General features: G+C 36.6%; 1 protein-coding gene across 1 annotated transcript in view; it reads right to left on the bottom strand.

The window, feature by feature from the left end:
• The window catches only part of LOC127455951 (rho family-interacting cell polarization regulator 1-like), a 137,043-nt gene extending 126,352 nt beyond the window's left edge, over positions 1 to 10,691 (bottom strand). The window contains exon 1 of the mRNA XM_051724157.1: positions 10,555 to 10,691. The gene's annotated coding sequence lies outside the window, so the exon portion shown is untranslated. The remainder of the gene's footprint in view (positions 1 to 10,554) is intronic.
• Between the last annotated feature and the right edge of the window lie 1,586 nt (positions 10,692 to 12,277).

Raw genomic sequence — 12,277 nt, forward strand, 5'->3', positions numbered from 1 at the left:
AATTTTGACTTGTCTGTCATTTTCAAAAATCAAAGTTACAAAGTTACACTTACAATGGAAGTGAATGGGGCCAATTTTTGGAGGGTTTAAAGACTTGTTTAAATTGTCATTTTTACAGTCATTTTAGGGTTTTAGGGTTGGTTGACATTACTTTGTCATGGCAACAAAGTTGTAAAATTGTATATAACTTTACACAGAAAAGGTTAGTAATCAATTGTATCACACTAAAATCATGTTAACACACATCTTGTTTGTGTCTTCTGGCTATACATTTGAAACAGACAGTATTTTAACGTTTTCGGATTTGTCCCATTGACTTCCATTGTAAGTGCCTCACCTGGAACCCAGATTTTAGCTTTTTTTTTTTTTTAGAAAAGGAGGGACAAGTCAAAATAAATTTTTGTGGTAATCAATATTATGCCACAAATGCTGTCGATTGAGCTTAACTTGTATCGAACCTGGAATATTCTTTTAACTCTATTTGAACATTAATCGTTACCATAAACTATAATGCCTAAATGTTCCACAGCACCATATATAAATATGGATGTATAATCTTTAACACATGAAGTGCTGCCAAAAAATGAGCAGATGCCTTCACCCATTAACATGCACCAAACAGCTGATGAAAAAATGCTAACAAATATAGAGAGGAGGACTTCTAAACTTGTATATAAATTTCAGTGCGAGTGTATGAACAAATTATTTAATCATTGGAACATTGACACGCAGAGGGTGTCCTGAGGGTGTGCTTCAATTATTCTGCAACAGAAATTAACTAAATGCTGAAAATACACTGGATAAGAGATATTCAGAGAGAACTGTAGTGTACTAGAATAGTATACTGTATACTGCTTAATATAAAAAAATTAAAAAAACATTTCAAACAGAAGTATTCTACATTGCCATCACATAAGCTCACTACGTTAAAATGTCACATGAACTCATTACATTACATTGCATGCTTAATTCAGTGAGGGGTGACCAGTTATCATCTTGGAAATAAATGGTTACATTGGAGTTTTTTTTTTATCCATTTTGTGCAAAAATGTCTCAACTCTTGGCAGTCTGATCAAATAATGGGTAACGGGTCAAGGAAATTTTTTTGGTTAATTTGTCACACTGTGAATGGAAAGTCACGTTGCACACATTAGGTTGTGGGGTACAGTATTCCTGGCAGTATGCTCTGTTGTAGCCTAAACTGCACATTTTAGCAAATGCATGCATACTGCCGAAGTATTATGATAGTATGCTATTTCCAACACACACAATCAACATTAAAACTGTATTTGAAACCAATACCACTTAAAAATGAATACACACACACACAGCTATTACAGGAACATGTTGGAAGGTCATTTTGAAGTGGAATCAAGCTGCACTGTTTATTCATTGTCCAAACTGCCCTTTTATCAGGAAGCTTCAGGCCAAAACAGACATATATAATCAGAGCAGGTCAGAGGGAACATGACCAAACATTTCCTACAATTGTATTGCACATATTACTCAAAATCTCTATTCTGTTTCATATGTTTAATTTCAAAGTCAGACATAAAAGCACATTAGGGCATATGGAACAAAAACAAATGGTGGTGTGGGATATTTTTATTCCAGTGAAACTGACTCTGTTCCTGTAGTGGTAAGGTCATCATTCAGACCTTTTTGCACAAGGAAGGGCACAAGGCCATTGGCCTCCAATGCTTATGACAGACCAGGCTGCAGCAAATAATGCTGTCACTCCATGTGTGATCAGACCAATAGACAGGCTGCACTGCAATCAGATTTCTATGAGCAGTTAATTTCTCAAGACTGTAGATAAAAGTCTTTATTTTTGGACTGTTGAAACATCTGTTGATGAAAAGAATCCTTTGTGTGAGACTTATTTCAAAATGAGTGAGTTTGAAGTATGGAATGTTTAGATTTAAGACGCAAAAAAAGCTAACTCCATTGATGCTCGATTGATTTGATTGGTGCTTGATTAGTTGATTGCTAATTCACATGGCCTATTACAATACACAACCCACCACCTATTTTATCAATATTCAAAAATAGAAATAAATGTTTTAAAAGCTCTACTCATACAAAAATAACAAAGACACATCATTCAAAGATTCTGATGTGTTTTTATAACTTTCTGGCAGCACTCAGGGATTCCCTGAGTGTATTTGGCAGTTTTTTTGGAAGGAAGAAGCTCATCAGGCTGATATGGTCTCATCGCTTCTCTCTGTCACCCTGTACATCTGTACCAATAAACACTTCCTCCCTCTCTATCCCTCGAAAACAATAGGGACGTTGCTGCCAACATTCCTTATATCTGTTAATGTGTGAGATAAAAAGATTTCAAGAAATATTACAACTATTATTATGTTCCCTTTTTGTTTGCTTGTTCTTGACTATAATGAAAGTGTCAGTTCAATAAGTTCAGATGTTGGATACTATATTTCATGTGAACTGTGTAGCATGGTCATGGACAGTCCATTCTTTAACTAACCATTAAGGTTCATCTCTAATTGCAGAACCTGCAAACATCACTGCATTTTTACTCCATAAGTCTACTTTATACAGCTGAGTTAATCCTGCTCTGTGCCTGCTCAACATTCTGTTTAAAAATAGAATCAATTCTGCAGAAAAGCAAGACTAAATTATGGCTGCTCTGACCCACCTCAGCCCCTATTATCAAAGGCAGTTCTGAAGCTGCTTTGGTTCTGTGTAAATGAAATGGAGCATCAGAGCAGCCTTAAACTTAGTTGTTGTCATGATAGAGCATATTTCCCATTATTTAGTTTCATAATTAAATGTATAATTTCATATTTTCATTCATTTCATATTTCTATATTGATTATTTTATATGTCAAACATAAATAAAATGTAATATAACATTATTTATGCAATTGCAATTTAAATGCATTTAAATGCAGGTAAATGCATTTATGCCAATTCAGGAGCAGATTATGTGCCACCTTTGCAGTGTAAAGATGGCTCTAGTCACTTTCATGACACTTTCAAAACATTTTATTGAATGTTTTATTTAAAAGCAGTGTTGGGTGTAATCTGATAAAGTAATTGGTTACTGTAATTGAATAAATGTTTAGTCAAAATGTAGTGTTAATTACCTTTGAGTACATTACATGGGTTACACATATTTCTAATAATATTATGTAGAATACATTTAAAACATTAATTTTTAGTAATGTGATTATTTTTTCAATAAAGTAATACAAGTAATCTGATTACAATTTGTACAAAGAAGTACAGTATATAGTTATTTGTAATGGATTACTTTTTTTGTAACTTACCCAACCTTGTTATTAAGGCAATTCCAGTTGGACTGCCCTTATTCTGTTTTAATGTTCCAGAAATGGGAAACAGATAAAGCCCAGATGAAACTGCACAAATAAGTAATATTTTCTGCATTCTATATATGGTATGCCCTACAATATGAGCTTAAAGGAATGTTCATGTAATGCAAGTTACAACTGTATTCGTTCAATTATTTACAGTTGTATCTGTTCAATGCTAGTCAAGGTCCATCTGTAACACACTGTCCATTACCACCGAAAATTGTTTTGACTCATCCTTCAATTTGTAAAAATAAACAAAAATTGAATTTACAATAATGCACTTATAATGGAGGGCTATTTATATCTCAATGTACTAACCTGGATACATAAATGTTGTGTATAAATTAGTTCATTAAAGTCTTATTTAAACTTACTGGGCAAACAGGCTTCTTTCAGTTCACCTAAAAATTATAACAAAATGCACTGACATTTTGTTTTTGCTAAGGTGTTCATTTGGAGATATTTCTCCTGTTCATGCGTGCATCCTTGAAATTTGTGACCCAGGAAAACTCAGATAGTCGAAGATCATTGGTGACTGATTAAAACTACTCATGGGTGTGGTTTGGACGTGACATTCTTTATTTTCTGAATCAATTTTAAAACAACGCCGCAAGTAGTATTTTTAGTACAAGGCTTCGTTTGCCAAGCATGCTTTATTTAGAGGACTTCTATCACATAAATTAACTTAATACCACAGGTCTGTTGAATGCTTGATTCTGATTGGTTGACAGATGTTCTAATGTGAGCTATTATTTTCCAGTTAACACACGGCTATGAAGTAGTTCCAGGTCTTTATGGTTCCATATCACTTCGCCAAATTATTTAAAAGAGTCATACAGGCTACCACAGCAAAATAACAAAATAAAACACTTGATAAGTTCATTGAATAAAGATGACAACAATGTCTATAATATCCTACATTTATATCAATTTCAGTTGAAAAGCACCCTTGCGCTCCCTCTCTCTCGTTCTTTCGTCTACTGTGGTATAAGCAGAATTATTGACTCTGGCCCATTGGATTATTGAAAAATAATACACACCCGAGGTGTAACGGCTGCTTTGCGTTGTCCGCTTCACGTCGTGGCCACATTATCACCGTGGGGTGTGCATTATTTTTCAATAATTCAATGGTCCGTCATCTATTATTCCTTACAGGACAGCTTTGATAGCTTGCTTTGAAATGCTTGAACACTATCATTGATTTAACTTGATCAGCCTTTGCAAAAGTGATAACTGCACATTACTGTTTGCAAATGTGATCAATACCTTTAGATAAGGGTGCATGTTCTCCAACATAACCATAACATTTTCAATAAAGGTAAGGATGAGCCACTCCTAAATGTTTTTCCGATATCTTTAGCATATTAAGTGCTAAACATTAAAGTGTTAGAGTATGGAATTTGTTGGACTGGAATAGAGATAAAAAGCAAGCAGTGGGTACATGTGTGACAGAGTCAACAAAGACTGGAGAGGACAAGAGAAAGTGTGAGAAGAACAAACTGAAAGAATAATAAAAAGAAATCTCTACTTTCAGAGTTTCGGACAGCAAAACATGGCTCTGGCCAAAGATACTGTATCTACATGTAACGTGACATGCTCTTGCTTTCCCCCCACTGCTGTTTGCTTTCTGCTGACCACTACTAGACTCGGGTCAAAGAGAAGACCTGCTGGAACAGCTGCCAAAAACATTGACAAGTAACACAAGTCCACAGTTCAGGACTATGAGGTTGTACATTAAATTAAAGACAGTTTAATGGCACAGGCATTATTTATTGCAGCCTTGACAAAGTGTTTCCTATAACATCAAGGGAAACATATAGCTCTTGTAGTTTAGCTATGTGTAAGTGTGTGTGTGTGTGTGCATGTGTAGGTGACCGTAACATGCTGTACAAAGATCCCATCCCCAGAGACACATCACTTCCTTCTGGTCTGTTTGATCTGCTTGCTGATTTCCGTTTATTTTTCCCACAAGTTGAGTCAGCTATACAGTGCATCCGGAAAGTATTCACAGCGCTTCACTTTTTCCACATTTTGTTATGTTACAGCCTTATTCCAAAATGGATTAAATTCATTATTTTCCTCAAAATTCTACAAACAAAACCCCATAATGACAACGTGAAAGAAGTTTGTTTGAAATCTTTGCAAATTTATTAAAAATAAAAAAATGAAAAAAATCACGTACATAAGTATTCACAGCCTTTGCCATGACACTCAAAATTGAGCACAGGTGCATCCTGTTTCCACTGATCATCCTTGAGATGTTTCTACAACTTGATTGGAATCCACCTGTGATAAATTCAGTTGATTGGACATGATTTGGAAAGGCACACACCTGTCTATATAAGGTCCCACAGTTAACAGTGCATGTCAGAGCACAAACCAAGCCATGAAGTCCAAGGAATTGTCTGTAGACCGCCAAGACAGGATTGTATCGAGGCACAGATCTGGGGAAGGGTACAGAAAAATTTCTGCAGCATTGAAGGTCCCAATGAGCACAATGGCCTCCATCATCCGTAAATGGGAGAAGTTTGGAACCACCAGGACTCTTCCTAGAGCTGGCCGCCCGGCCAAACTGAGCGATCGGGGGAGAAGGGCCTTAGTCAGGGAGGTGACCAAGAACCTGATGGTCACTCTGATAGAGCTCCAGCATTTCTCTGTGGAGAGAGGAGAACCTTCCAGAAGAACAACCATCTCTGCAGCACTCCACCAATCAGGCCTGTATGGAAGAGCGGCCAGACGGAAGCCACTCCTCAGTAAAAGGCACATGACAGCCCGCCTGGAGTTTGCCAAAAGGCACCTGAAGGACTCTCAGACCATGAGAAACAAAGATTGAACTCTTTGGCCTGAATGGCAAGCATCATGTCTGGAGGAAACCAGGCACCGCTCATCACCTGGCCAATACCATCCCTACAGTGAAGCATGGTGGTGGCAGCATCATGCTGTGGGGATGTTTTTCAGCAGCAGGAACTGGGAGACTAGTCAGAATTGAGGGAAAGATGAATGCAGCAATGTACAGAGACATCATTGACGAAAACCTGCTCCAGAGCGCTCTGGACCTCAGACTGGGGCGACGATTTATCTTCCAACAGGACAACGACCCTAAGCACACAGCCATGATAACAAAGGAGTGGCTACGGGACAACTCTGTGAATGTCCTTGAGTGGCCCAGCCAGAGCCCAGACTTGAACCCGACTGAACATCTCTGGAGAGATCTGAAAATGGCTGTGCACCGACGCTCCCCATCCAACCTGATGGAGCTTGAGAGGTCCTGCAAAGAAGAATGGGAGAAACTGCCCAAAAATAGGTGTGCCAAGCTTGTAGCATCATACTCAAAAAATACTTGAGGCTGTAATTGGTGCCAAAGGTGCTTCAACAAAGTATTGAGCAAAGGCTGTGAATACTTATGTATGTGATTTTATTTTTAATAAATTTGCAAAGATTTCAAACAAACTTCTTTCACGTTGTCATTATGGGGTATTGTTTGTAGAATTTTGAGGAAAATAATTAATTTAATCCATTTTGGAATAAGGCTGTAACATAACAAAATGTGGAAAAAGTGAAGCGCTGTGAATACTTTCCGGATGCACTGTATGCTCAATTAAACATTTAACCAAATCAATGTATTTTCAGTAATAAATTCTATGGATGCATTTATTTGTCCATTAAAGCTGCAGTGTGTATTTTTTGCATCTCTAAAAAGAATTGCAAAAATAATAATTGTTTTCAAACAGATTCCAGGAAACTCCCAGCCATCTTCCATTGGTTGTACGAACAGATAGTCCTGCCCCAAACTCTCGCCATTGGTCGAGCCAATCTTGATGTGTAGGGCTAAACAAGTCGCTCAAACAAACAGCCACAGCGCTACATGCCGCTATCTTTTATATGTAATCAACCTACTTATAGGCTTGCTTATAGTTGTCTTTGCATATTAAAGTGGGATATGAAAAAGACATTTAACACAAATCAGCAGATCACTGTACACATAAACACTATTGCCCTTCTTCAATCACTGCGACTGTTCAGCCTTACATTGCGAGTAAATCACTCGCATATGCGACCAAAATTTGCACTATGTGATAAAAACATGTCTGTTATTAGCCACTGGATAGTCAATATTCAGATTTCACTCACCAGTGATTGAGTTGTGCCATGGCGGAGAAGAAGTTTAGGAAACCCAAGATCCTTTCACTGCATGTTGTGTCTCATGAGCGCGCACTCAAAGGAAATTTACTGGAAATTTATTTGGCTGCAGTGGGTCCTGAGTTGTCATGGTGTCACCATCACTTTAATTGAGCTGTGATATGCCATAGTTAAATCTGCATTGGATTTAACAATGTCAACTATGATTTTGCTTAAACTTTTCCATGGACTGTTTTCACAACATTCTCTGTTTTACGTCATGGCTACAGACCAGTAACGTGCCTGTTGGATGGAAGTCAAAAGTGCTGCAAAACTTGAGAGCCTGTAGATTTGAATTTCAGAACTTGTACAATAAATATTTGTCTCTTTTAATATCCTTTCTGTTATTTACAGTCAATTGTTGATCAAAAAGTAAAAAGAAAAAATCATTTTAATCACATATTGCACGGATGAGGTAAAAACAATCGTGCAACTTCTCTCTCGTTCTCTTCTCTCTTCCTCAAGGAACTGGCAGAATTTTAGCACTTATCCATATCAATTATACATATAAACTCAATGTAAATACTTATAAATCGTACAAATTATGCATATGAACAAACATGTAACAAAATGTATTAATGTAGTAAGTGTAATAAATGTCTAAATATATAAATATTTAAAGGGGCAATAATATATTATGAAATATTTTAACTTTAAGAAACAACAAATAGGCTCTTAGTGTCTAACCTGTGCAAAGCCCTGTGCCATAAACCTAATGTTTTTGTTGTTGTTGTTGTTTACATATTACATTTGATTTAGTAGCACTTAAATATTATATATGGAATTATATAAACACATTTTAGGTTCCAACCTGAATATTTTGTGTTAAAATATGTATGAAATTTCAAACAGTGACAACAGCTTGTATCATTACTATAAATGCAATTTCATGACATCATTTAAAAATGTACTAGCCAATGGTGATTCTTTCTCCAATGTGTCCATAGAGGGTTTCTGTTATATGAGGATAGGCTCACTGAGCAAACACCTCAGAGCCACCGTAGTCTATGAAGTCAGAGGGATAGAGCTGAATTTTATGCTGACTTTGTTCATGACTACATTTCTAATATCAGTAAGCAGTTGATAGTTATAGTTAATTGTTAACAATCCATTCTTTTAAAGTAAACCATCTCAAAACCATTCTCTGTCTGTGAAATACATGCTGAGCGATAAAGAGGACAGAAACATGGTCAGAAAAAAGGCAATCACGGACGTTCTGGAATGTTTCTGTATAACAGATAACAATGTAACAGTGTGGCATAGTCTGTCAGCTGAAGCTATTTCAAATTCTGTCAAAGTTCTAAATACTCACAGAGGCCAAAACTCTAAGAGCAAACATCTTACAATTCCACTGATGACCCTGCAGGATGACCTTGTGGGATAGTTCAGTCAAAAAGGAAAATTCAGTTATCAATTATACAACGTTATGTTTTTCGAAACCCATGTGACTTTCTTCCATGGAACTCAAAAGGAGATGTTAGGCAGTATCTTAATGTGAGTCACCATTCACTTTCATTGCATCATTTCTCCACTGAATGAAAGCAAATAGTGACTGAAGCTGTCATTCTGCATAACATCTCCTTTTGCATTCTATGGAAGAAAGAACGTCATAGGGGTTTAACAAATATTAGGAAGAGAAAATTAAGACGGGCTTCTTATTTTAATCAGTGAGTGACATTCAAATGTATTAAAAGCGATAGTTCACCCAAAATGAAATTTCTCTTATCATTTACACACCCTCATGCCTTCCCAGATGTGTATGACTTTCTTTCTGCTGCAGAACACAGAATATCTCAGCTTAATGCAAGTGAATGGTGGCCAGAACTTTGGAGCTCCAAAAAGCACATAAAGGAAGCATAAAAGTAATCCATAACTCCACTGGTTTAATCCATGTCTTCTGAAGAGATATGATAAGTGTGGGAGAGAAACAGATCAATATTTAAGTCCTTTTTTATTATAAATTCTCCCTGCCCAGTAAGTGGTGATATGCACAAAAACTGCAAATCACCAAATACAAAAGAAGAATGTGAAGTAGAGATTTATAGTACAAAAGGACTTAAATATTTATCTATTTCTCACCCACACCTATCATATCACTTCTGAAGACATGGATTAAACCACTGGAGTCATATGGATTACTTTTTAACTACCTTTATGTGATTTTTAGAGCTTCAAAGTTTTGGCCACCATTCACTTGCATTGTATGGACCTTCAGAGCTGAAATATTCTTCTAAAAATCTTCGTTTTTGTTAAGCAGATGAAAGAAAGTTATACACATATGGGATGGTATGAGGGTGAGTAAATGAGGAGAGATTTTTCATTTTTGGGTGAACTATCCCTTTAAGAGTATGAGACAACTATCTTCGATTCTGGTTAAACCATTTGAAGAATTGTGCAATATTGAAAGGCTGAATTATGTTCACAATTCACAAGCTAGTTCCTTCAAGAACTTAACATGAACAATGTACAGCAATCCTTACAGTCATCATCACACTAGAACCCAATCTATGGTTTCTTTTTCACTTTCTCCTCAAGAACAGGGAGGCAGACCCTCCCTATATCAGTCAACAAACCCCTCTGTTGACATGACAACCTCTGCTTGACTGTTTTAATAGGTGGGGAATATCGGGAATATCCCAGAGTGGCGCAAAACTCCCCTGTGCACCAGCACAGTAATGATAAACGATTCCAAATAAAGCCAGCTGTCTCATGTTAAAATATGGACAGTACCGAATCTTTGCGAATGTTTGCAAATGATCAAAAGTAAAGTTGTCGTGGACATGTACTCAAAACATACTTTAATAAATACATTTATGATTTAAAAAGTTTATAAAAGATACTCTCCCAGTAATAACCCCGCAGAAAAAACTAAGGTTAAAAAAAAAAAAAGCTAAGACCATCTTAAATCAGCTAAGATCACCCAATCATCCATTACTATTATTTATTTATTTATTTATTTATTTATTTATTATTATTATTATTATTTCAACATCAGGGAACATTCTCATTAATTTATCCACAATGGGGTTCCTACCTGTGGAGTAGTTTGTCCAAGCGACTAAATCCCGTGTGAAGAAATAGATGTAAACTTGATTGTAATAAAGTCGTTATTAATCTTAAAGGCAAACAGCTCATGCAGTACGTACTTTCCGCTCTCCAGAAGCGTCTGCTCGTACCCTCCTTTTTTTACTTTCAACGCGAAAGGAAAAAACACCCGCCTGCCCCTGTTTTTACAGGACAATCGGGAGTACCATCACGAGCTAACTGATAGTTAATGAAAAATCAACAGGGCATACCATCCGGTTCTCTCGTCAACAAAGCATTCAAATCCCTGTCAATGAATCACTACATTGAGCCTCGTTTGATTCTTTTGTCAGACTGATTGATTTTACTAGGTCACCTTTAAACCAAACCATTAGTTTCAATCTCCAACCTACCAGCAATAATAAACTTTAAACTAAGTTTTGATTTTATTGTTGTTGTTTTGATTCATGTAACGACTCTCTTGGCTTACAGTTTTACTTTTTTGAGTTCTGTGAACTTCTGAAATTTACAGAAACTGCTGCAGCTCTCGAAACCTTTACAAATGTTAGTTCAAGACATAGCTTATGTTGCCGAACTTCACACGATCTCAAACTATTAAAGGCATAGTTAAAATAATAATAATAATTAAAAAAAAGATAATGCAAGTGAATGGTGACCAGACCTATGAAACTCTAAAAATCACAAAAAGGCAACATAAAACTAATCCGTACGACTCCAGTGGTTTAATATGTCTTCAGGAGCGATGCTATCACTTTGGTGAGAAATAGATCAATATTTCAATCCTTTTATCACTATAAATCTCCACTTTCAGAATGTGAAAGTGAAAGTGGAGACTGTAGTTTAAAAAAGGACCTAAATATTGATCAGTTTCTTATCCACACTTATCATATTGCTTCTGAAGGCATGGACTTAACCACTGGAGTCATGTGGACTACTTTTATGCTGCTTTTATGTGATTTTTGCAGCTTCAAAGTTCTGGTCACCATTGCATTGTATAGACCTACAGAACTGAAATATTCTTCTAAAAATCTTCAGTTTTGTTCATCAGAAGAAAGAAAGTCATACACATCTGAGATGGCATGGGGTGAGTGAATCACCAGAAAGAAGCCTATTGCGAGAACGCGGCTTATTGAGAGAAAACTGCGTTCCTGTTTACATGTACTGTATAAGTGGATTACTCTTAACTCATGTATACATGCGGCTTTATGAGAAAGCAGCATTCTCCATAGCAACGTAATATCCCCGCGACGCTTGTGTAAATAACAAACACGGCATCTGAGAAAGATTTAGCTATTTTACACTCTGTTGCTTCACTTTATTTACAAACAGTATATTCCACAGTGGTTGCTGTGTTTGTTTCCTTAACTATCTGTTGTGACCTGCAGCGGAATTGGGCAGCAATTGTGGGGTTTTCTCTCTTAAATAAAACACAGGTATTCCCCCGATGTACGAGCGCATTACAGTGGTGTTTATAAATGAGTATAAATTATTGTGTATGTGCTTTCTCGACTGTACTTCCGTAAATGTTGAAGTCTTTTGGCTGTTTACTTCTTGTTCAGCTCCATCCGATGATGTGTGTTACCCCAGTCTGTTCACGCACATGCGCACTCTTCAAAAACCTGTGAGAATGCCGCTTATGTGTTTACATGGCCAGATAAGCTGCGTTCTCTGGGAGAAACCTAGATGTGTTAAACCGCTTTCTCTTAACCCTT

This window comes from Myxocyprinus asiaticus, chromosome 18 (genome assembly GCF_019703515.2).
Source record: "Myxocyprinus asiaticus isolate MX2 ecotype Aquarium Trade chromosome 18, UBuf_Myxa_2, whole genome shotgun sequence".
Classification (NCBI taxonomy): Eukaryota; Metazoa; Chordata; class Actinopteri; order Cypriniformes; family Catostomidae; genus Myxocyprinus; species Myxocyprinus asiaticus.